Source organism: Camelus bactrianus, chromosome 12 (assembly GCF_048773025.1).
Source record: "Camelus bactrianus isolate YW-2024 breed Bactrian camel chromosome 12, ASM4877302v1, whole genome shotgun sequence".
NCBI lineage: Eukaryota > Metazoa > Chordata > Mammalia > Artiodactyla > Camelidae > Camelus > Camelus bactrianus.
Window position 1 is genome coordinate 18,682,909 of NC_133550.1, and position 23,674 is coordinate 18,706,582.

Sequence of the window (23,674 nt, forward strand, 5' to 3'; positions counted from 1 at the left end):
AATCGTCCAAAAAAAAAAGGAAAAAAAAGGAAAAAAAAAAAAAAAAAGAAGAACCCCTCAGACCCACAAAAAAGCCCGACTCACACCGAGACCTTCTCTGTTATCATGGACCCAGGAGAGCGGGAGCAGGGGCTGGCAGGTCCCAGCTTCACTCTCTGGGGACAGCTGGGCAACTCAGCCCCACCTGGGAAGATGCTTTTGTTTACATCTCAGATTGCCGCCTGACGATTGGTGGCTGGGCTGGAAGGGAGGGTCCACAGGAAACGCCACACTGGGGATGCTGCCCCCTATCACATGATGGAAATTTCCACTTTGTAGAAAGGCGAAAAGAAAGAAGGGTCTCTCAATCCACCCTTTTCCCCTGGATCCCAATCGGGAGAGGGAAGAAAAAGGCGGGTGAGTGAAGCTGTTGATATTTTTCCGTTAGACTTGAGAGACTTGTCATTGTGCAGACTTGTGGCTGGATCCCAGCTGGGATGAGTGTGGGTGTGCGCACGGGGACACGCACACGTGTGCAGCCTGGTCTCTCAGCCATCTGGGGCTTAGGTCTCGCGTTGTGACTCCTCATATCTTGTTGACTGTCCCAAATCCGTTATCATTTGCCAAAGGATCCCACTTTGGGTGGGTTATTACAGGCTACAGGATTGACTAGAAATGAAGTAAACCAGGGCACACGGAGGGAAAGGACACCGGCTGGGAGCGTTCCTGTGAGTCCCTTTGCCAGGACAGGTGGCTGTGCCAAGGCTGCCTATTCCTGGGGAGCGGGCAGGGGGTGGCTGGCGCGTGGGGCGCCCCCGCCCCCGCCCCCGGGCCCGGGATTCCCTGGGCGCTTGAATTTCGAGATGCGTGTACTGAGTCAGCCTTGCACCGCTGTGGCCGCGCCGCCGCCTGCCTGGCGGAGGAGGCCTGAGCCCGCTGTGGGGGCTGGCTCTGCGGCAGCTCCGGATCGTGCTGGCAAGGTGTCACCCGAATCTCCGGACCCGTGCCCGCGTCCCCAGGGCGGGAACACTGGCCGCAAGACCCAAAATAGACTCATCGTCTCTGACAGCTGGACCGCCAGGAGGCCAGCACGATTCCCTCGGGTGGGGGGCTCCGGCCCGGGGAACTCCGGGGGAGGCTCCTTCAGGGGAGGAAGAACGTGTGAGCAGAGCTGGGTCCGGGGGCCTCGGCTGTGGGCGGTGAGCAGGTTCCAAGACTGAGTCCGCGGTTCCGAGGGCGGCGTCCGGCGCCGTCGGACTGAGACGCCTGGGGAGCGCTGGAAAGACGGCACCCGCGGGCTTTGGGGAAAGGAGAGGAGAGCCGAGGACAGGAGAGAGGAAGTCGGGGAAGCGAGAAAAGTCCAGGGAGGAGGCGAGAATGAGAAAGATAAGGGTCCAGATCCCGGGAGTGGTAGGAGTAGGAGGGAAAATTGGGAAAAGAGGAGAGGATGAAAGAAAGGAAGAGAGGGTGGGAAAAGGAGCGGGGACGCAGGGACCACCCTCACCCCCACCTTCCCGCTCCGGGAGATGAGCTGGGAGCCTGAGAGAGGGGAGAGGCGTGCGCGGGGAGCAGCCTTGGCGCTGCGGGGGCCCACAGAGAGGAGCTCTTAGCACAGGGGGGCGTGCGCCCTGGGAGGGCGCGGACTGCGGGTGGATGCGCGGAGTGGGGAACGCGCGCGCCCCCCAGCTCCCCTTAGTGATCCAGCAGGTACAGGTGGATCGGTGCCCGTTGTACGTGCATCAGGACCAGCCCAGGAGATGCGCACCGGGCTGCTGACTGGGCTAGAGGAAGGGGGTGAAATAAACCGGGGGACCCAAGCCCGGGAGACTGGGTCGCTGGTGTGCCGGGGCGTGCGAGAGGTAATGAGGGGCAGGAGTTGGGGGTCCCAAGATAACTTGGGGAGGATCCGGAGATCCCGGCCGCTGTCCTCCGCAGAGCCTTTGAATACCTGGCCCTGGTTTCACCGGAGGAGGACAGGTTGGCTCTTTATGCGTATCTCTCAGTGCAAAAGATGTCTCTCCACCTGTCTCAGGGGAATGTTAGATCCTGAGAAAAGAGGTGAAGGGGAAGCTGTTGCCATAGAGGTGTAAACAGGCCTGGGCCCCTCCGGACTTCCTGGCCGGTGCCCCATCCCCCAAGGCTGCTGGACCTGCTTTCTTCGTTATAGGTGGGTAGCGGTACTCCTTCTCACCCTTAAGGAAGGGAGGGAGTGGCCAAGCTTTCACCGTGACTGGCCTGTTTCCCAGTTTCCTGATTTCTTATATTCATCTTTATCTGCTCCCCAGACAGCACAGACATAATCATCATTATGACTTAATTGTCTTATGTTGGAAAGAGAGCACGGCACACCCAGACCACAATTTCCAGGGCCTGGTAGCTGGGATTTGCTTCAACTTTGGTTATGACCTTTTTGTAGATCTTAAATTTTGGGAGGAGGGGGTGTAAATTAGCCCATGGACTTTTTTTTCTGTCCCCATTGCAAACAAGTCTCCAAGGAGTGTGTGAGATTGGTGGAACTCTCTCATGTGGAACACAAGAAGTGTGTGCCTGTGTGTGTGTGTGTGTGTGTGTGCATGATAGAGCCTCTCAAATTCTAACAGATGAATCTACAGAAAATCTGTGCTCTTGGTAGAACTTTGTAAGGACCGAGGCACTGAAGAGACTATCTGATCTTCCCAAATGACTGCATACCATATGTGTTCAGAGACAGAAAGCTTCTCTTGGGTTAATTGTATCCCCAAACCCTCAGGAAGCAGGAAGGTTGGTATAAAGGGATAAATGACTTCCAAGGCTGGCAGATAAGAGGACAGCTCTTCTGCCAGAGCACACAGGGCTGGGCACTGGGAGGAGGATAGTCTCCACTAGGTTAATGATAGTAATGGCTCACACACACACACACACACAAATTACTATATTCCGTATAGGTTACTGAGTGCTTCTTTTATGTTAACATTTGACCCTCATAACAACCTTACCAGATCTATTCTACTGTTATAACCCTTTTACAGATTAGGAAATGGAGATAAACAGCGTGGGGGATATAGAACATCTTTGGCAGTTCTATTTTTTCACTTACTCATTCTTAAATGCAAAGAACAATTTTCTTTCACTTTGCACTTTATCATGGGCAGAACCGGACAGGTGACATCTAGGGACCCAAACCTGACTTCTTAGTCTGTTAGAGACTAATCCTGTCCTGAGAAAGCCATAAACATGATCATGCAGCTAAAGAGTGAATCTTTACCAGCCCCAGGATTAGATTTTTCACAAGTGACATTTGAGAAATGCACACTATAACTATGGTTACCTCTGACTTTCTCAAACCCGGAGGGCAAGCATAATCAATATAGCACCTTGTGGACTTCTATGTTAAATGTTTTTCTTCTTTTTTTCCTTCTTTTATATCATTGTCTTTGTTGATTTCTGTTTTTTTTTTTAACTTATCTATTTCTTTTTTCCTTATCCTTTGCACCTACTTAAGAATATTTTCTAACTATTTAAAAAACTTACACCCCTTTTTTAATTTTTTATATAGCCAAAGCAATGATTTCTATAAAAATTAAAGGTTTAATGAGGTTTTATAACTCTTTACATATTTTAAGATATATTATAATAATATTACAATTTCTTAAAATGTGCTTCCATGTTACCATGTGAAATCACCTTGTATTCTACTTCTGCTCTGATGGCTTCTTGCAGTAAGTGAGCGCCTGGAGCAGGGGAGAGACAGAAGAAAGAAAAGGAGGGCTGTTTCAAGCCAGGCTTTGAGCTAAACCCCTTCCATGCGTGAATCACATTTAATCTTCACACAGTACTCCGTGCTGTAGAGGTTTGTTACCTCCATTTTACAAAAGAGGAAATTGAAGCCCAGAGAAATTAGGGAAAGAGCCAAGGGTCACACAACTAGTAAGTGACAAGGCTGGCATCAGAACTCTGTCCCTCCTATGCCAAAGTTCCTGCTTCCGATAAATAGCAAGCAGTGAGATACAAATTACTAGGAGAACAAAAACTTAAAGCAAGAAGAGGCTTAGAGAGGTGACACCAGAGTAGGATGTGAGGGGAGGGGGAATGGAAAAACCAAATGACCTTCATGTGCCTGCTAATCTGCTCCTGATCTTCCTCCTACTCTGTTTGTAAAGGCCTAATTCCATTCATTCATTCCACCAAGCATCACTGAGTAGCATTGTCTCCCGGGAACTATATTAGGGAGTTTCTTTTATCCTTGTCTCCCTAACACCTTCCATGGTCCTGGGTAGATACTAGGTGCTCAAGAAATGTTTGTTGAATAAGTGAATCAGTCTAGTGGAGGAAAGAATAAATAAGCAAATGGTTGCACTAACAGCATGTGAAGGGCCAGGGTAAAAAAAAAAAAAAAAAAGAATCAGATTTGAGCACTCTGCCACCAAACCTGGCTTAGGACAGAGGTCAGAGAAGATTTCTAGACCAGATAATGTCTGAGCTGGGTTTTGAAGCAGAAATAAACATTAGCCGGGCAAAGAAGTGAAGAAAATGGAGGAGGATTCTCAACAGAAGGACCCTACTAAGCATTGAAAGGAGAAGGTAGGAGCCCTTTGGAAATTTAAGAGTTTCCTGGGAGGAGGCAAAGAGGGGACATGGCAGGGAGGTGTAGTCTGAAAGTCCTTCCATGGTCTCTCTGCAAGTGTCCCATACCTCTGCTCCTCCCTTGAATTTCGAAAGTGAACTGTGCTAACAAGGAACAAAATGACTGAATACAGGAGTCAGCAATACCTTTTATTACTTTATTATGGCCCTATAATAGAGAACTAAAGGTTTTTTTTTTAGACTATAGTGTTAGTGTTTTAAAATGAGCTCAAATGGAAAGACTAGACTTCATTGTCTCCTGTATGGGAAAAATAAATCATTTTTCTTGGTTCTTAAAGAGATATTCTATTTTAGCATAGATACAATCTACACAATCAAGAAAAAGACTTCCAAATGTTTCCCTTAGGAGGTAGCTAAGGGGGATTTCTCTCCTTATTTTAGTTTTTACTGGTTTAATTTTTTTTTTAATTTTAGTGTGTTATAGAGGAATCAGGAAGTAAAAATATTTTTAAGAAGTGAAGCGGTGGGGGGAGGGTATAGCTCAGTGGTAGAGTGCATGCCTAGCATGCACAGGGTTAGGGGTTCAACCCCCAGTACCTCCATTAAAAATTAATAATAAATAAGTGGGGGAGGGTATAGGTCATTGGTAGTGGGCCTGTTTAGCATGCAGGAGGTCCTTTCTCCAATCCTCAGTACCTCCATCAAGAAAGAAATAAAATAAATAAACCTAATTATCCCCCTTTCAAAAATAAAAAAATGAAATGAGATGACAGTAATGATATTTCACCCTCTTATCTCCGAAGTAGATGTTTATGCCAGTTAAGATTCTGGCTTTTGATAACAGACTTTGAAAACTTAACTGCCAGTATCTCTTCTTTAGGGATTTTTTTTTCTTTTGGTAACAACTTTATTGAGATCTAATTCACATATCATACAATTCACCCACTTAAAGTATGCAGCCATCACCACAATCAGTTTGAGAACATTTTCATAACCTTAAAAAGAAGCCCAGCATTGCACCCATTAGCTGCCACCCCAACAACCCTCAGCAATCTTTTATGCCAATGTTTCGTTCCAGGCTCCGAGGTCTGCGTGCCGCTTCGCCATTTCCACACTTGGGAAATACGCTCAGTCATACTTACATTAGGAAGGGAATTCAAAGCATAAATAAAATCTGTAAAGAATCCAAACCCTAATTTCAGTTCACAGATTAAAACCTCCACTTTTTAACATTATATCCTTGGGCAAGTTTCTGAATCTTTCTGAACTTCAGTCTCTTCATCTATAAAATCAGGATCATAATAAACATCTACCTCCTGAGAGTTCTGAGGATTCAGTGAGTTAACACATGTAAAATCCTTAGACTCATGCCTAGTACATAGTAAGCGTTCAATATGTGATAGCTCATATTATTAATGTTACTGCTTCTGCTACCCAAAGCACCATGAAATGTTTGCAAATGTCTGTACTAAGTGTTCTTTGATAAATGTGTTTTCCTCTAACTGTCGTAACTAAAATGAAGGAAACAGAAGGAAGGAAATGAAAAAAGGGCTAAATTATATTCATGCAGGACAGTGCAGCTGAGAATAACGTCATTCCCTGGGTAGTAAGATTGAAATGGTCCCTTATTTCCTGTTTACCATTTGCCCCTATTGGTCCTGCTACATCTAGTGTGTCTCCATCATTAAAACAAACATCATCTCTGGTTCCCTTGCTTTCTCTCATTTGTGTCTCTTCTGATCACTGCTGTCACGCTGGTGCCTCATATAGTAGGGCATAAACTGGCATAAACCACACTCATGCATGTTTGTTGAATGAAGGAAGGAAGGAGGAAAACCTGTCCCCTGCTCATCTTTTTTTTAACAATATTTTTCCTTCAAGTTAACACTTTATCATTGCAATATTAAAAGCCTTTACAAAGTAAATCTGCATTGTTACTAGTCAATCTAAACATGTTAAAATTAAATTATGTCTTCAGTGTGCATTGTTACACCTGGTTAAGCAGGCAGGTTGGGAGTCAGAATGTGTGGATATGAATCCTGGTGCCATTGTGGAGTTGGGCTTCCTGAATACAGATCTCGACTCCATCCTTACAAATTCTTCCAAGTTCAAATCTTGGCTCACTGGCTCGAGCAAGTCACTTAATCTGACTGCTTCATTCCCTTTATGAGTAAAGTGAGAGAAACAATTCCTACTTTGGAAGGCTTTTATGAGAATTAAAGGAGCTAATCTATGCAAAGCATTCAGAAGCATATCTGGCACTTGGTAAGCATTAGAGGTGTTTGTGAAACAGTTAAAAGAAACCCTGGGTTTCCAATTAGACATAATAACAAGCACCTACTTTATAGAATTAATTCAATGTTACTGCATGGCACATCCTGCTATTCCTACTGCTATTATTGCAAATCTTAATTTCTATTTTGTGCGCGGGAGGGGTTGGGTCCCTGACTCAGCCTTTCCACTCTTGGTCCATTGGAAGTCTTATTGATTCTACCTTACTTTTCCTCCCTACCCTGTGTTTGTCCTGTCATTTTGCCTTGCGTCATTCGGGCCTTTTACACGGCCTGCTCCTCAGGACAAGGACTTTGCTCTTTGTTTTGGCATAATTTTATAACACTGAGTACACTCAGGGTACTATAAAAATGTTAAAGAAGAAAAAGAAAAAAAGATGTAAGTCACCAAGAGGCAACTTTGGCCGACAGCTGATTGGGCTGCTGCTGGGTTTGCCCTGTTGGTACTCGGTGCGGACTGCTCAGTAGCATCTCCGGGTGGCTGGTGGCTGGTGGCTGGTGGCCGGTGGCTCGCGGGTGACGCGCGCGTCCTGCGCTGCCGGCAGCGGGGCGTGGGGAGCATGAGCTGGATCGCGGCGCGCAGGGAGGAGGACCGCGGGATGCCGCGCACCGCTCACAGGTTTGCCTGCTTTTACTAGGACTTCGCTAGAAAATCCAGGCGAGTGAGTTAGAAGAGCTTGGTGGGAGACTCAGCAAAGAACTGAAAAAGGAGCGCGAGAGGGAGGCGTTCGTTAAGGAGACAGGCTACGGGGACCTTTCTGTCTTAAGAGATGTTTCCTGCGTCCTGCGTGGGCTCCATGCTGTGGTCTTATTTTCTGGAAATTTTCCAAATGGGAGACAGGAATGTGGGACCTGGATGGAGAATGTCCGCGTAAACTGTTATGACCAAACTGACCTTGATCGTTAGCCTGCTCTAGGAAAGGGGTTCGTCTTTCCAGCCTCTCTCTGTGAATGCCTGGAAAGCAGTCAGACGGTTCAGAGCACTACGGAAAAGGGCGACTTTGTCTGAGTCTGGAAGACTCAGTTCATCACTATTTTGTTCCTTCTTGTCTTTGAAGCAATTCTTTAGTACCAACACATTTTTTAGAAAAAAGATCTGACACTTCTTTTGGCACGGGTTGTTATGTTATATTTATACTTGCTGTACAGAGGAGTCCAGGCTGTTGGTTGATTCCTATATATTTAAACTTTTTATTTTAAAGTAATTATAGGTTCTGGACCTGAAGATGGTCATTCTAAGGGAAGTGGGCCAAAAGAGAAAGAAAAAGGCCATATGATATCATTTATATGAGGAATCTAAAAATAATAATAATAATAATAATAATAATAATAATAATAATAATAATAATAATACCACAAATGAACTAATTATTATTTTGCTTTCTTGAGTTTGTGTAAGCACATTTGACTGTCCTTTATGACTGGAGTACCACATTCTGTTGATTCTTATTTTGTAGTTGGCTTTATTCCTTTGATAACTATGTAAGAAAAATAAAGTAATTATAGGTTCATCGGAAGTTGCAAAGGTAACACAGAGAGGCTCCAAATACCTTTAACCCAGTTTCCTCCAATGGTTACATCAGACATAATTTTCTTACAGTAGCAATACCAGGAAATTGACAATGGTGTGTACAATTTCTGTGCCATTTTATCACGTGCACAGATTTGTGCAGCCACCACCACAACCAAGATACAGAGCTTCCACATCTCAGAGATACAGAACTTCTCCTTTATAGTCACACCCACCCTCTTCTCTCTACTCTGACAACCATCCGGTATCTTCTGTCTCTGTATTTCTATCATTTGGAGAATGTTACATGGATGGAGTCAAGTGTATGGGATTTTTTTCATTCTGCATAATGCTCTTGAGATCCATTCAAGTCGTTGTATTCATAGCTGGGTTGTTTTTACTGCCAAGTAGTATGCCAGTTGCTTGATTGTATTTACTAGTATTTTTTTCTCTCTCTCTCAATTGATGTACTTATTTCGAAACTTAGTTAGATTAAAGAGTGAAGTGAAAAGTGTGAGAATAAAATCCAAATGTTTTTCTCTTAAAAATGATGTTTTTACAATTGGGCAAAAGGATGCTTAAACTGTATCTTTGTTTAAAACAGAGGCCACTAGAGGGTTGGAAAGGAGAAAGGAATAGGGCAGAGAAAAAGTATGTATTCAGTTAATAAGGTATAAAATTTAGCATCTTTTAAAATTTCCTCACCTGTATGATAATCTATTCTGTGATTTTACTTTAGTTGAGATAACTCAGGTTTCTTGAAACTAAGCAAAACGAAACCCCTGTAGTTAGGAATTCCCTGCCCGTCTATGCTCAGTCACATAGCTGATAACTCAGGGACAGATGCATGGCTGGCAATGTGAGCAAATGGCTCTTCTGTTTGACAAGGGTCACCCAGAGTCAAAACAGCATCTTCAGCCCTGGAGCAACTACCAAGGGTCCAGAGACAGCCAGTGTTACCCTACTCTGGCTTTTGCCCCACCTGCCAGTGGGAGGAGCATCTCCTAGAGGTCACATAAGTCAGATTTTAAAAGAGGACGTTATCCTTCACCTGAACACCCACAAGCATAGGGAACCTGGACCCTGGCGGCTGTAACCAGCCAAGGGAATTGTATCATTTCTGAATAGCACCTAGAACAGGTAGACTTGACCCCTCCATCAGCCAGCATCTATTGGAGAGCCCCCCCAACCATCACTGCCACACCCCCCAAGCAGAGGAGAAATCCCAAAATCCACTACTACCTGCAAGTGTAAATATCCCTTTAAGTTTGTAGAATTTCACATTTGGGGTTGTCCGAGACATAGCAATTCAAAAAATAACACGAACTATCAACCTGGAACCCTGATTGGACCCAAGTGTAACTGAAGGCACTGCTCTCAGTCTCCATTTGAATGATTTCTGTTACCAGAAACATATTCCTTATCCCAAACCCTCCCCGACGATGGAGGGTAGGTCCAGAATGCTGGTTCCAAAGCCTAAACACAGAAAGGACCGTCATAGCTAAAATAACTGACAATTCCTTTTATAGGCAAATCTGCTTTGCTGAATCTTTCAAAATGGGATAGAATCACTTGCGCTGTCTCTATGATTTATTCTGTTTTGTGAAACGTTAGATACTTTGTGTCCATTTGCAGACTGTTCTAGGTCCCATCTCCTGTGTTTGGACCACAAGGTCCCACAGCCTGTGGTGGGGCGGAAAACTCAGCCCCATAATCGTGAGGGAGCCAATGCTTTGCTGTAAATGGGAAGACTGAACAAAAGGCCCAGTGAATTTTGTCTACCTCTCTTATATTATACTGTTTACTTATATGACTAATGATGACAGCCATTGGCGTGGGGGACAGTGATGTAAAATGTAAACACATACATAGACCGTGGTTCCCAACAGTGCAGGAGTTGTTTTTTAAGAGGTGACGAGAAAGTTGGTTTGTTTTTTGAACTTTTTCTTTAAAGAGAAGAAATAGAGCTTTTCTGAAGGAAAAATAAGATAGAAATATCTCCTGTACTATCTCAATGTCGACAAAAATCAACCATTAGCTATACAGTTCCTTTTAAACAATTTTGTAATGCTACAGCAGTATCCATGCTTTGAAGAATGAAACCAAATACAATGCTTTACTGTATTTTTTTTATACCAGAATTCCATAAAGTCCAAACTCCTTAACCTGGCGGTCAAGGCCACCCTCAGTTAGGCTCTACATAAACATTCCATTTGAGCTAAAGTGGACCCAAGCTGTTTTGGTATTGCTGGGCCTAAACTTCTGATGCCATGTCTTCTGCCTGGAACTGCCCCCTTCTCTCTCGAAAGCCACACCATTTTTTCCTCCATGACACCTGCTCTGTTTGCCCCAGCTCCCATGCTGAGCACTCTGGTTCAGTTCCGTGCCTTGAAGACAGGGATCTTGTTAGGAACAGTGTCCAGTGCAGAGTGGGTACCCAGGGGTGATGAAACCAGGCTCTGCAGTCAGACGTGGGGGGTGTGAGTCCTGCTCAGCCAATCATTCACCAGCTTTGGTCTTTGGATAAGTTACTTAGTCATTTTGAGCATCAGTTGCCTACCTTGTAAAATGGGGAGGTAACAAGACTTAACCTGGAAGGTGAAGGTATTACTGATTTGATACAGGAGAAGTGTTTGGCACAGTGCCAGGCCGTCATGAATATGATAATTACTAATGAGAGCTAAAAAAAAAAATTCAGACTTTACAGAGTTAACATAATTTTGATCTGAGTGGAGGAGAAAGACCACAAAATTTGTTTGTTTAGGCTTCTCTGTGTCTTTCCACCCTAACTGCTATCAGAAGAAAGAAGAGAGTCCCTTTATGCCTGTCAACCAGGAAGCGAGAATCTCCAGCTGCCCACCCACTGAGACTGGACACAAACAGATTGAGACAGAGCAATTCTTCCCTTCTTAGATCTAAGAGAAATGTGTGTGGCTTGGCACCGATTTTATTTTTGGTAAGAGATAATCAAGTGATGGGTGAATTTCTATAAAGATGGGAACAAATGCTAGAATTATCTTCAAAGAGTAATTAAAATAGCCTCATGATGAGTCATCTGTCCTTGAAGCTACTTACAAATATAACCTGTAGCCTTAGAAAAGTGATCATTTCCATGAGTTAATTTGTTGTTTGAGCTGCATAATACCACATTATTAGGTGTTCTAATGTTTCCCTACAAAGTGGTTGATACTTCACTGAAGCAAGGCTTCAGTCAAATCAAGGACTTAACCATTAGCACTTCTTTTGGGTTACCCTGATGTCTAAACAAACCCCTTTTGTGCTTTGAATTACAGGTCTAAAAAGGACATGTTTAGATCACAGCATGTAGTTACAAACAGAGTGGCAATACATTACATAAATAGCACGGTAGATTGGGTTTGGGTTGAGGAGTGCAGTCCCATCAGAGTCTGATTTTTTCCTGTTCCTGGGGCCACACCTTAAATACTTACTCTTTGTTAAGTGATTGGACCTCTATGTGTGCAAGTGTTTCAAGGTGACAACCCCCTCCAAAGGTGTCCTCAAAAATTAAGTGAGGTGCACACTGATATGTATAAATTTCATAGGCTCAGAGGTGGAATATTTGCTTAAAAGTCTCCTTCGTCTAACTAAGGATATAGAAAAACTGTTAAATGATTGGGGAATTCAGTGTTCCAGTTAAGAGGAAACCACACCTGCCATGGATTGTCAATTTGCAAAGAATTAGAATACAGCAAGATCTATTTTAATATCAAAATTTTATCAAACATAATTTAATCTTTCAATGTTTCAGAGTGCCTTCAGCTCATCATTGTCAACTTCATCTGTAATGGCAAAACTCAAAAGTGCCCATTAATGGAAATTTCTGATTGGTTGAAGAAATTTATAGTCTCTTCCTCTGCCTTCAAACTTTGGGAAGAAATATCAAGGAAAATGTATGTAGTAGTTCTGAACTAGGAGACTTTTTTAATATGGAGAATTTCTAACATATTCCAAAGTAGGAAATGGTATAAGGTAACCCCATCTTCATCCAAGTTCAACAATGACTAATGCTTGTCTGCTGCATCTCATCTATACCCAAGCCTTTCCTCCCTGGTGCCCCTACCATAACCATTACTAGATTGTTTCTAAGCAAATCCCAGTTATCATACCATTTGATCCATACATGATTCAGGATTTATCTCAAAAAGCTAAGAAGTCTTCAAAAATAGCTGAGATATCATCACATCTTAAGTAAACCAACATTACCTTACTAGTATCCAATATCCAGGCAGTGTTCAAATATCTGATTCTCTCTCTCTCTCTCTCTCTTTTTTTTTTGTTTGTTTTACCCTTAGTTTTTTGAATCAGAATCGAGAGTTCACACACTCATTGGTTATTATGTCTCTTAAATCTGTTTTAACCCATGGGTTCAACCTCCATTTATCTCCCCCCCTCACCACCCTGTTGCAATTTATTTGATGATGAAACCCAGTCATTTGTCTTATAGAATTTCCAATATTTCGAATTTTGTTGATATAACTTTAAAATGTCATCCTCAAACTCTGATTTTCTGCCTTCTTCAATCTAGCCCTCATAAAATTGCTCCAGTTTTAAAGGAAAATTGCACCTTGTCAATTCTTTGCCTGTTTCCTTGGGGAATCCTCCAGCCCGTATTTTGCCCAGTTTGGCACAAATATCCTTTCTCTCAGTACCCGTGATTTACCTGCCATTTCTTCCTGATGGAATCTGGCTGACCTGGAATGCCCTTTCAGTTTGTTTTCAAAATGTGTGCTGGTCTACTAACCCATGTGCTTACTCAATGTTCTCTAAGATTGCAAGGCATCACCAGTAAACAGTAGGGGTTGCGTCGATTTTTAAAAATGTGCCACATAACTACTTTTTAATTTTTTTCTTTTTCTCCTTTTTAAAAGAAAATTTATTTATTTTTTTTATTGAAGTGTAGTTGATGTACAGTGTTACTTTCAAGTGTACAGCAAAACAAGTCAGTTATCCATATACTGGATTTGGACATGGTCGATCATTGCTGAAGCTAGAGAATGCACATGTGAGGTTTCACTAGGTTATTCCACCTACATTTGTGTAAATTGGAAATTGTCCCCAATAAGAAATAAAAATGAGAGGTAGTATATAAGTGAAGCTAAGTAATGAAAGATTTCATTTGGAGAAACTTATTGTAATCCTTTGCCAAGAACAATCAAAAAATTACATCTAAGGAACACTACACTTGCTTTTCTCATTTTGCAAGTCTGGTTTGCCTAAAAACAAAGTCAGTTTTAAGGTCAAAAATTTCAGCATTAAATAATATTTAAATAAAATGGGGGAATGGGTTGGAGTGACTGAAAATATGATTTCTGCAGAGGCGCTTCGTAGGTTTTGTGAGTTGTCTAAGCTGCCTTTCTTAAGACCCTTGGTGGCAGAGCCCACTAGCATGCCCCTGTAGTCTGCCCGTAGCTGACGAGAGACACCCTGAAGAGGAGTGACCCAAACCATTTGATTATCTTGCAAGAAAAGGTGCTGGGATGGATTATGAAGGTCACACTTACAAGCGTTCCCTGCTCCTGTGCCAGATGAATATGCAGGTCTTCTTTTCCCAGGTGAAAAATCAAAAACCCAAACTTTCCAAACACCTGTCAGCTTTTAACTTCAGTGTGATTTCTCTTCATTCTGTTTAACTATTGAAAAGAGAAGAGAATTAACCCCTTGGGGTTACATTAGCCATTTATACTAGACAATACTTTTTAAGGGGCATTCAGCCTGTATTAATAATAAATTTCTGTTACTTCATTAGCACTCTTTTAATCAAGTTACTTGATTTTAAAAAAAATTTTTTAATTGAAGTGTAGTTGATTTAGAATGTCAGTTTCAAGTGTAGAGCAAAGCAATTCAGTTATACATCTACATACTATATAATTTTTTCTTTTCAGATTCTTTTCCATTATATCCTATTACAAGAAATTGAATATAGTTTTCTGTGCTCTACAGTAGGTCCTTGTTGATCTATATTATATATAGTGGTGTGTATCTGTTAATCCCAAACTCCCCATTTAAATTAAATACATTAAATTGAAATTAGGAGTAAGTAATTTACATAATAGTAGTTAATTTTAACAGTAATCTGCTATGCAGCAGCAACAGTTAAGATTCTAGAAATGTTTTAGTGAGCAAAAGGTGAGAAGTTGAAATTTGATTGTATTTATTCACCATCAATTTAAAATATGTAATGATATCATTGGTGATATTTTTACATTTATGAGTGTACAAATATTTTACAGATTCACTCAGGCTTGGCCCCAAGCCCGTAAGCCATATCTTCTCTGTGAGCTATTTAGTTACTCAACCTGGAATTCTCCTGTCATGGACTTTTCAGGAATTTGATCCTCCCAACTGCTGAGAGGTTATTCTACACCCAGGTCCCCCAGTCCTTCTGGGGCATTACTTCCTACAGAGCCACTTTTTAAAAGTTTCGATCGGAGTTGAAATAAAGGGCCAACTGGTGCCCTTTTGTAATTCTTTTCAATAAAACTAATATTTTAGATGTATATAGTCCTGAGGTTCTAGACTTGTAAATATTTTGTTTTGCAAAAAAAATTAGAAAAGGAATTCAATAGCCCATGTGAAAACTTTTTTTTTTTACTCCCTTCGTCTCTATCAAAATTAAGTGAGAAAAAATAAATGAGGGCAGCCCACTTTTATACAGGGACAGTATGGAAATAGTCATGTGTATTGGGCTTCAAATTGCATGAGACTTAAGTCACCAAATACACCAAATATTGAAGCCAAAAGCAGGCCCAGTCACCTCCCTACCTGATAGTAAAGCACAAATCATTTTCTCACCATAAAAATAGAAGAAATGTTTTATACTTGTTTAGAAAGATATAAAGTGTCTTTTTTTAGGTTCTTCAAGGTTCATTGTTAACAAATAAACTTCAAACATATATGTAAAATATCATTCAAAATAAAAATAAGGCGTTATATTTACAAATCATCATTTCTATACAATGATAGTCATTAACCCAAATTCTTTGCCAGAGTCACTGTTATACATCCAAATACCCTACATTCTTAATTCCTTTTGTAAATAATAATAGTAATAATAGAAGTAATCAATACTTAGAAACATTCTAAGGATTTGGAAATATTCTTATGGTCTCCTATGAAAATGTTCTTACTATACACATTTCCATTTTGCAGAATATCTAGTCTGTACCTGTACAACTAACTTATTTGTGCATGTTTCTTTAAAAAAAAAAGATCTCCTTATCTTAGAAACACATATGGCGTTGTGTTGCAATGGTTGCTATGGTAAGTGTGTATATTTTAATAAATACCAGACCAGAGTAAACAGACATTGCAGCAGACGAGGGTAGGGCTGGAGGCATCAAGGTCGTGTCAGCATTTCTGTTATACATATACATGTTTTCAGGGCTTCCTACGTGTGAAATGTTAACTCTGCAACAAGTTAACACAAGGCAATGGATGCTAATGCTTAAGAGGCTGAATATCTGAATGAGCCCATGAAAGGAAGCTATTTCTCTCGGGGATCTGTGAATAGTGCAAATAATGAAAGTTTGGGGACCATTCCTGGAAAGTTTGCCAGTAGACCTAGGAATTACATTTGCCATCTGGCATTCAGCCAAGAATATAACATGAAATGTTTAAATTGGGGTTTAGTTAATATATGGTAACTTTTTCTGAATCAAAAATAATCTACTGTTGAAGAGGTTTCTCATAAAAATGTTAAATTCCTAGGCTATTTTATGAGGTTCACCAATTTAAAAATATAGAACCAACAAGAACAATTAATATTTTATGAGTTCTTACTTTTTCTCAAGCCCTGTTCTAAGCTCTGTACATGTATTTTATCCCATTAACAGAAAAGTAAATAAAAAGTATGCGTACCTTCTTTAATAAGTCACCGTGTTCAGTGCAAAAATAAGGAAGGAAGGAAAGAAGGAAGGTGGGAAGAAAGGAAGGGAAAAGTATTAGAATGAAATATAAAGAGATATTAATTTGCCAGTCTACTCAAGATATAAAGCAAAGTCTGTCACCGTAAGATTCATAAAGCCATGCTTAAAGAGTAAGACAGGTACTCTCTACCTTAGAATCCTTAAAAAGTAATTTTTTTCCCCAAATCTACTTATTACAGGCACACTATCTCACGTACATCTTCTGTCAATTAGTCTCAAATAATTTCAGCGACCACAATATACAATAACTAAGTGTGATTAGATGAGATAATACAAGCTTTGAAAGAAAATTATTCCTTTCAACATTTTTGGTGGAAACTCATGTGCCGAGAACACGTGACCGCACCTGTTTCTACACACTGAATATGAGTCTGTGTAGACACCCAAACACGCCTCGTGGGTAGAGCTACACTTGGTGATAATGCGTGTATAAACTGAGTGCTTTTCTTTGCTGAAATCCTAGGGAAAAAAGAACAAACAGAGCCTCACTTTTCCACTACAGCTGGAGTGATTTAGCTGATTGAAGTCATACAAAGGAAATTTCTCTGTTGAGAAGACATCTAAAAATGTGTTTCATCTTTTGGCCACATATTTCTAAATCCTTCTATTAGTTCATTAAAAAAAAAAAACAACTCTACTGGACATTAAAGAAATATGTAAACAATATTGTGACTAAAATGTGACCACAAAACACTGAGTAAAATCCTAGGGGATTTTTCAACAACTCACGGCAGCCTCATTTCCTCGATTTTATATTATAGTTCTTGTTCTTGTTGACTCTTTTCCTAATTGGGCATGGGAGAGTTAAAAACCTTGTTTCCTTAATGACTGCCCCAAAAGAACCAGTACTGGGGATTGAACCCAGGACCTTGTGTGTGCTAAGTGTGCACTCTACCACTTGAGCTATTCCCTCCCCCATGGGGTCCTGTTTGATTAAGAACTGGCTCCAAGAGAGCCAGTCATCCATCCACGCTGCCAGCTTGTCTGATTCATAGTGATGAAAAGGTCTTACCTTTGTATCGACTGATTCTGATTAGACCAAAGCTATGTGGCTGGACAATCTGAGAATTAGTACAAAAATGCCATCTCAAATCCCAGCATGGAGGTAAAGTGTAGATCATTTACTGTGGCATCTGGAAATGTCTTGGTACATATCGGGCTCTTCATGTTTTGTCAATCTCACAGAAAACAAAATAATCCAAAGCAAAGTCAAACCAAACCCCCCAAAATCTATCAGCACATTTGCACGTTTAAACACTGGCTCTGAGGGCAGGTTCAGGGGTAAATACGGACTATGGTGCTGTTCAGTTTCACAGGTTGGTTAATGTTAAACAAACACATATTGCAAACCATGTCTTATTACGAGGTTGTTTTCTGAGATTCTAGGGGTCAGGGTCAAAACCTGCTGTTCTATCTTTTCAGCAGAGCTGATCAATAGCTTAACAAATGACATAATCGTCTAATAAACAATGACAATACACTGCCTAAGCAAAAGGTGTTGAAACTAATTTAACTCTAGGATCAATTTTTGCTAATGTCACATTGCCCTTATCACCAAACAGCAATAAAAATGCTTCCATAATGCTTCAATATCCATTATGTCATTTGATCCTCACAGTAATAATGGTTTTTATTAGATCTAGTTTTAGCGAGCAAACTGATTTTCAGAATATTTACATGAATTTTCAACAAAGACTTACTAAGTAGGTACCTTATTAGGTTTTGAAGTTAGAGACGATTCTTTAAGTATATATACCAAATATTTATATTATGTTTACTCTGTGTCAGACACTCTTCTAAATGCTCTGTGAATATAAACTTAGTTAATCCTCATAACAGCAGTGTGAGGCGGACACTATTACTGTCTCCTTTTTACAGAGGGGGAAACTGAGGCGTGGCGATAGCAAACAACTTGCCGGAAGTCAGACGGTTATTAAGTGACAGGAATCAGATTTAAGTCTAGGCAGTCAAGCTCCAGAATCTACACCACATGCAGCTCTGCTGAATCAGACACACTGTCTGCCTCTGAGGAAGGGCTTCAAAGTCTAGGAGGGCAGACACATAGGCAAATACGTTAGTAAAATATGTGGGCACAATGGTAAGGCTTGTAGGAAGCAGAGACAGCACAGAGGAGGGAGGGATTAACTCTGCTTTGTCTCAAGTCTTTCAACTAGTAGGTGGCAGAATAGGGGCCCCATCCGAATCCTTGACTTTGGGCTCCAGAGTCAGTGAGCTCTACGTGTCCTAATATCATACTGTTTTTCAAAAACAGCCAGATGTTCAGAAATAGAAGGAGAGCCTAAAGACAGGGAGACACGGATGAGCGTCGTTTGTGGCTCATTATCGGTGTTCAGTGTTTACTCCTAACACCATATTTGATAAAAGAATTTGGAATTATGGTGAGAAAATAACAATGCACTCAGGAATATAGCATATGAGTCAAAGGATAAAAAGTAAGTTTCTTTAAATAGGGGGAAAAAGCACTATGGCTCCTAATAGTTATGAATGTAAATGTAAATACAGGTGTACAGATCTCTCTCTGTTTTTTATATGTATTTTTATGAAGTACAGTCAGTTTACAACGTTGTGTCAATTTCTGGTGTACAGCACAGTGCTTCAGTCATATAGGAACATATGTATATTTGTTTTCCTATTCTTTTTAATCATAAGTTACTACAAGATATTGAATACAGTTCCCTGTGCTGTACAGTATAAACTTGTTTATCTAGACCTCTCTCTTTGTGTATGTGACATATAATACATAACTTAATATATGTGTAGATACCCTCAGCCTTCTTGTGTGTATCAACCCAACTGGAAAGCTCTCCATTTTTCCAGGGCTTGTGGTCAGTCAGAAAAAAACAGAGGCAGATGTTCAGAAATAGAAGAAAAGCATAAAGACAGGGAGACGTGGATGAGCATCATTCCAGGCTCATAATGGGTGTTCAGTGTTTATTCCCTAATTGAATGATTGCTTGATCGACCAACAGAAAACAGGAAGAAGGAAGGGAAAAAAAGACTAAAAACAGTCCATTCCATTATTCACCTTTTAACTTGGTAAAAATGTTGATGAGCAGAATTATTTAAATCTAATTATTTAGAATAGGAATTTTATGCCAACATATCAGAATTTCAGTCCAGCGTGTCTCTATTGGACAAACACTTTGCTATTTCTCTGACAGTTGTATAAGGATAGCTACTACCTATTTATGTTTCTAAGTTTTGTGGTCCAAACGCAGCAATAGATGCTCCATGGGAAGAAAGAAAGAACTGTTTTGCCAGTTTGAACTATAGTCATGTTTATAAGTGTATTTTGGCACATAATAGGTCCTCATAAATGAATGAGTGCATTTCATTTGCTCCTTCCAATGGTTTTGTTGTCATCCCAGGAATGGTATATTTTTAATAAATGAGAAAATGAAGACCCAGAGAGTTTACCAAGTTGTTAATAGTTCCAAACGGTAAGTGATGGACTTAGAACTTGAACCCAAATCTTCGGTATCCAGTGCAACACTAAATGTTAGCCTGAAAAAGGAGGAAGACTTTGTTCAACCATTCAGATCCTTTGGATGTCAGAAGACGGCTCACACTCACATAGATTAGAACAGTTGACTAGAGACAGTTTCAAGACCAAAAAAGTGAGCTCCTCTCAGGCTTCCTCTGAAAAAACTAACAGTGAAAGTCTTAAGTTTCAAAGGAAATATCAGCCTTTTAAACTCAAAAAAGCACGAGCGAAATTATTTTCATCAATATGATTGTCTTATGCACATGGAAAAATCAGATCAGCCATCATTAAAAAGCAAGTATCAGTCTTCCAATTGTTATTTATCATACTATACTAGATACATGGGGAGGATATAGCTCAATGGTAGAGTGTGTGCCTAGCATTCACAAGGTCCTGGGTTCAGTTCCCCGTACCTCCACTGAAAATAAAATAAATAAAAACCCAATTCCCTCCCTCCTCCTAAGAAACATACTATACTAGATACCACAATAAAAGAATTAGAGACTATAGATGCTTTCAAATTAGGACATTAATATTACTAATTCAATTACTCATATAATTTAGTTATCAATCTTTACTTAGATGTATTTTTAAACAATTAAGAAAAGTTTAAATAGGTCGAACCTTAGAGTCTAACTTAAAAAAATCTTCAAATATCTAGGAATAACTAAAAACAGAATCAGGATTTCTATAGTTAAAGATTCAATTTTTACGAGTCTTGAAATTAGCTCCTTTTTCATATGTTTTACACTATTTGAAGCAAAATACCTTATGAACCTGAATTTTTCTGTTCTCAGTCAAAATATAATACAACAATTCTGTTGGTCTGAACACAAAGCAGAGGGCCCAGCCCACCTAAACACTCTCTCCAAGGCCACAATGCAGGCAAGAATTGCCTCATCCTACCCTGGTGGTCATTACTGTTTGCAGTAACCTTAATTTTTACAAATCCTAACAAAGCACATTTTTTTTCCCATATCTGACATTTTGAGCTCTATGTGGCATTGCTGGGCTGGTCTTTTTTATGAACTCATTTGAACTGCACAGAACAAAGAAAGACATGGCACCCAGACCCCCGTGATCCCACCAGTGACCTCTCCAGTCACATTTCTCAGCATTCCAGAAACACCAGGCAGCCAGGAGCCAATTCCGGCCTCCTTGCTTTCACTCATGCTGTCCGTCGGCCTGCAGTCTCTCCCCCTCCAATGCTCCTGGCCACTTCATGTTTATTTCAATCTGAGCCCATCTACCACCTTCTGCAGGAGGTCTCCTCTGTCCTTTTCAAGCTGAGTTGAGTACCACACTCTCTGATCCCTCAGTTCCCATGGGCATGTCACCCACCTCATTATAGAGTCATGACCTACTTAAGTAATGGATTCCCTTGTGAGACCAGGGCTTCTTGAGAGCAGAGACTGGGCCTTATGTTTTGTCTGTCTTACCTTGACCCCTGCTATAAAGCCTGGCACATAGGTGTTCAATAATATTTACTGAATGAATGAATGAAGATGGCTGATTACTATGATCTAATAGAAACTGACTATCTCACAGCATTATGAAAAATCACTGAGGCTCCAAATATATTTAAAAGTCTCCATTTCTCTCAACAACATTTTGAGATCTATTAGAGTACCTCTTGCTGATGGGGAGAAAACAATCCATCCTTCCAGAACAAACTGGACATGTATAATTTTATCTAGACTCTAAATAACTCATAAGTGCCCATTCAGAATCGAAGATTTTTTTTAAAGAGAGTTAATTGCTGCTAGTTAAGCACCTAAAATATTCTCACTAAAAATAAAGATTTACGTAGTGGCTAGTGTCTGGGATTGATGAACAATTGTTACAAAACCTAAGAGAGGGAGCTCTTTGTTTTTGTTGATTTTGTTTTTAATAATGTTTTTTTTCTCATTGTAAAAAGTTAGTTTTTTAAGGTTTAATTTTTTTTAAGTTTTTTAAAAATTTTTTAAAGCTCAGTTGGCAACCATACGTGAGAGAAAAATAAAGATTATCCACATCTTCACAATCTGGAAATAACTGCTATTTATATTTTGATATGTGTTTTTTCAGGCATTTTTCCCTTTGCAAATGTTTTTTATCCATTATATATATAATTAAAAATAAACACATATTACTGTTAGATTTTATCTCTTGCTTTTTAAAACTTGTCATAATTATAATTTTCCCATACCTTTATTATTCTTTGACTATTCTTTGAACATGTGATTGGTAATTTACTGCTTAATATTCTGGGAAAGCAGCTCTATTAAAGGACTAACAGCTCCTTGCATATAGCATGGGCATTCACTGTACCATCTCATAGCTGGCTCTGAGCCTCGGAAGGAACTACTGCATTTTAATATACAGCAGGATCTCAATTAGGACAATTATTAGAATGTTTCTTGTTGCAACCCTTAGGTAAGTTCTAAAGAATTGTTTTGGATGCACAGATTGAATCAATACTTTTAATAAAGACTTTTATTCATTTGACATTTATACAGTGCCTACTATGAACTAGGTATAGCCTAATATTAATAAGGTAAACAAACAAAAGAGATTGTTGACAGCTAATCTAAACTGGCTGTCTAGACAAACTTGAATCCATCCCCAAACCTCCTAAATATACCATCTGCCCAAATGTCCCTCTACTGCTGCCTGCTGAATGAGGTGAAGACATTTACTTTTTCTGAGTCAGCTTTCCTATATTTAAAGAAAGATTGGTGCTCCCAACTTTATGCACAGCCTTCCAGGAAGTATAATTTCTAACGCATGCAACCCATAAAGTACAAACATTTCAGTGAATCTTGCCATGCTGGGCGCTGCTAACCCTAGTAGCAAAGGACAGTACATCTGTCAACAAGCATGCTGTGAAGGGCTCTGACTGCGCGGTGGCCGGGCCCTGGGGTTGCTCACAGCCCAGCGCAGAGAGCGCTCCCCAGGCAGTAACCTGCCCTCTCACTTACTGAGGAGCCCTGACCCGACTCAGGAAATCCTCTGCATTCCCCGAAAAGTCCATGAGGAAATGTCAGTATCACTATGCTATGTCTTACTCTACTCAAATTCCTTTGAAGAACACTGTATGGTGGACACGCATTTCTTATTTCAATATTCTGGGTAGGCCAGCCTGAGCATATCTTTTGTTACTAGGACACTGATTCGTTTACAGCAAAGATTTGTGTCATCACCTTTTCGGAGAGTCCCCTCCCCTTAGAACTCCTGCTGAGTGCTCCTCTGCCTCCTCCCAGTCTAACCAGGCACCCTGTTGGGTCCCAGCTCGGGAAACTGTTGGCTGTCCAAATGCGAGCAAGATGACACCGGTTGACAAAGTCCAATCGCTGATAAAATTACAAAATCCAAGTGCACTGAAATCGTTCTGGTAGGGAATTTGCTTCTAAAGGGAAGGCATGGGTGGGTATATGAAAGAGCAGTAAAAATTAATGAGCTATGGCCCAAATAGAATGTAATTTTTTTAAACCATCAGTTGCTATTAATTTGAAAGGCAGTCAACTCAACTTAGCACCAAATTAATACTGTATTCTGTATGAAAACTTAAATTAACAAAGTGATTTAATTGTTTAGGAAATGTTGAAATTTAATCATTATAATCATACGTCTCTTAGCAGTGCTGTTTTCAGAAGCAGGCATTTTAAAGGATAGGAATCATTCTTCAAAGCAAGTCTTTAAGAGCTCTAACTGAACACTGAGAATGTCAGTCCATTACTTAAATTATAATCACCCATCAGCCCCACGGACCTTGTCATCCTTTTTCTACCATGGTGTATCTCCTAGGCAGAAGCCTGGAATGAATGTGTGATACCCTTTTCTCTGCCTCCTTTCAATGTGGGATCAGGAAATGAAACGGACCAGGAAGATGTGAGTTTCT

At 40.5% G+C, this 23,674-nt stretch overlaps 1 protein-coding gene across 3 annotated transcripts in view; it reads left to right on the forward strand.

Moving 5' to 3' along the window:
- The first annotated feature begins 277 nt into the window (after positions 1 to 277).
- Positions 278 to 23,674, forward strand: part of SLC38A4 (solute carrier family 38 member 4) — a 69,083-nt gene continuing 45,686 nt past the window's right edge. The window contains exon 1 of one of the 3 annotated variants that reach the window (XM_045523559.2): positions 278 to 396. The gene's annotated coding sequence lies outside the window, so the exon portion shown is untranslated. Of the gene's footprint in view, positions 397 to 685; positions 708 to 7,199; positions 7,453 to 23,674 lie in introns of those variants that run through there. The other 2 variants (XM_045523558.2, XM_045523557.2) reach the window with 2 other exon arrangements.